The sequence below is a fragment of the Rattus rattus genome, chromosome X (genome assembly GCF_011064425.1).
Source record: "Rattus rattus isolate New Zealand chromosome X, Rrattus_CSIRO_v1, whole genome shotgun sequence".
NCBI lineage: Eukaryota > Metazoa > Chordata > Mammalia > Rodentia > Muridae > Rattus > Rattus rattus.
In genome coordinates, this window is record NC_046172.1 from 88670581 (window position 1) to 88673680 (window position 3100).

A 3100-nucleotide genomic window follows, 5' to 3' on the forward strand; every position below is an offset into this window, starting at 1 on the left:
AGGAATTGGACAAAGAAATGGAAGAGGGGAAATAATTTGATTATAATGTCAAAAGCAAAAAATATATTAATATGTTTTAAAAGAGAGTTTGGCCCAAACATGCTTAGATTAATTTCTAAGTTGAGTTACTGAACTCAGGGTCTTGAAAAGAGCCAGAGTTAGGATATGTATTTTAAGAACTTTTTTTTCTTTTGGTTGCATCTTTCAAAGCTGTAGTGGCACATCAGTCACCTAATGTGACGACACTAAAATGATGTAATGCTCAGATGGGTATCTTCCTCTCATAGAGAAACTAGAAGGCTCCAGAGTTCCAGCTGTCCATGGGTATTAATTAGCACAATGCCAACAGGAAAGACTATTCTTATCACATCGAGTGCCCATTCTGATTGGGCAACGTGTTGTCAGGCTGATAAACCATCTAATCATACTCAATAAATTGTTGTTCAATCAGATATCAAGTTGGCTCATTACGTGGTATAACGCCATGTTTATGTTACCTCAGAAACAGCCATTTTCTGACTTAGTCAGGTTCACGCCATCAGCCATGGCGTCTACCTCGGCTGTTGCAGTTGTGGAAGAGCTATCTTCTGATACTTCTGAAGAACTGATGCAAATAAGAAGGTCTAAGAAAGCCAAGTCCAAGAGGGAAAAGGACAGGTCAAAGAAGGAGAAGCCAGAGGATAAGAAGCCCAAGAAAGAGAAGCCAGAGAAAGAGAAGCCAGAGCAAGAGAAGCCAGAACAAGAGAAGCCAGAACAAGAGAAGCTGGAGCAAGAGAATCCTCATTGAGAGTAGCCCAAGAGACTTCATCAATCAGCCTTTTCCAGCACCAACACATTGATGAAGATGAGCATAGAGCTGCCCTTCTCAACAGACACTGAAAGACCAGCTTCGCTATCTACTTTCTGAAGGTGCTGAAGAACATCCATGTGGGTTTCTCCCTCTCGCAGCAGTCCATCAGCCTCCTGGATTCATTCGTGAAGGATATGTTTGAAAGAATTGCCTCCGAAGCAAACTTCTTGGCCCATCAAACCAGAAGCTCGACTATCAACTTCAGAGAGATCCAGACCGCTGTCCATCTTCTGCTTCCTGGAGAGCTCTGCCAGCGAGCAGTGGCTGAAGGCACCATGGCAATGGTCCCGTACATCTCCAGCAACTGAGCAGCTTCTACTTCAAACCAACAAACCCCCAAAGGCTCTTTTCAGAGCCACCACTTCTCCTAAGAGAGCTGTAGAATGGACATCTCCAGCAAGTGAGCGACTTTGACTTTAAACCAAACAAAACCCAAAGACTCTTTTCAGAGCCATCACTTCTCAGTTCGAGTTTGACCTCTGGAAGCCCCTGGCCGGTTCTTTAGGCATTCCCAACTAACTTAAAAAATAAAATGTTGTTTGTTAGACTAAATGTTGTCCCTGCTAGTTCATTTGGATATCCGCTGGCAAAGGGATAGGTTTGTCTTAATTACATCATATTTTGTCATTTTTTTCCCTTTCATTGAAAATTTTTTTTCATATTCTGATTATGGTTTCCCTTCCCTCTTTGCCTCCCAGTTTTTCCCCAAATCTCCTCCCTTCAGGATTCACCACCTTTTTATTTCTCATTAGAAAACAAACAGGTTTCTAAGGAATAATAATAAAATTAATATAACATACTAGAAAATATAATAACATAATATAGTATAGTTATATTAATATAATATAACATAACAAAATATTTTATAATGTAATATATATTAGTATAATATAAAACAAAAATTAACATCAGAATTAGCAGGAGAAACAGAGCCCCAGTCATTCACACTCAGGAATCCCATAAAAACATTAAGCTTAAAGTCACAATATAGACACAAAGGACCAGGCGGGTAAAAGGGAGAAGAAACACACACACACACACACACACACACACACACACACACACACACACACACACACACACATATATATATATATATAATTATATAATTTTTAAAATGAATCCCTGACACAATATTGTGAGACAAGAAACCTCCAAAAATGCCATTGTGTTCATTTTCTCTTGGCCATCTACTGCTGGGCATGGAGCATACATTTGAGACTCCCTTTGAGGAAACTAAATTTTTATTTATAAGTAGTTATCAATTGGAGACTTTTCTGGGTTAGGAATGGGGGATAGGACATGTGTCCACTTCTCCTTTCAGTGATAGTCCTCTCTCTCCCCAGGCAGATTCATTGTAGGCAGACCCTGTGCATGCTGCCCATCAAGTTCACATGTGCATGAATAGCGGACTTAGAAGGCCTTGCTTTCTGTGCTGTTCTCCATCCCTCTGTATCGCTTTTTTTCTTTTTCTTTTTTTTTTTTTTTTTTTTTTTTTCGGAGCTGGGGACCGAACCCAGGGCCTTCGCTTCCTAGGCAAGCGCTCTAACCACTGAGCTAAACCCAACCCCCATCCTCTCTATATCTTATCCTGCCTCCTCTTCCAGCAGGTTCCCTGATCCCTGGCGCCCATGGGAGCAATAGATGAACACATCCCATTAAGCCTGGGTGTTTCAAGGTCTCTCAATCTCTGCTTAATGTGTGTCTGTGGGTCTCTGTATCTGTCCCCATCTGCTGCAGGAGGAAGCTTCTCTCATGATGGCTGGGCAAGACACTGATCTATGGATATAGCAGAATGACATGGAGTCATTTTTATTGTTAAATGTTTTTCAAACAGTGGCATTTGGTTATCCCCTAGGTACACAGGCTATCTAATAGTCTCAGGTTCTCAGTCACCCAAGCAGTGTTGGGTATGGATTCAATCTCATGGAGTGGGCCTTAAATTCTATAAGATGTTGGTTGGTTATTCCCACAACTTTTTTCTTTTCTTTTTTCCATTAATTTAATTCACTTTATATCCTGATCACAGCCCCCCTATTCACAGTTCTATCTTCACATGTCCCTCCCGCTACTGCCCCCTCCTTTTTTCTGAGAAAGGGAAGCCCATCTTGGGTACCCACCCCATCCTGGGCATATCTATCACAGCAGGACTAAGCATATCCATCCCCTCCCACTGAGGCCCAGGTCAGCTAGGAGGAGATCCAATGATAAGGAACAGAGTCAGAGATGGCCGGGAAGATCAAGAACTCA

General features: G+C 41.5%; 1 pseudogene; it reads left to right on the plus strand.

The window, feature by feature from the left end:
• Positions 1-544: 544 nt before the first annotated feature.
• LOC116888062 lies at positions 545-1158 on the plus strand (annotated as a pseudogene).
• Positions 1159-3100: the final 1942 nt, after the last annotated feature.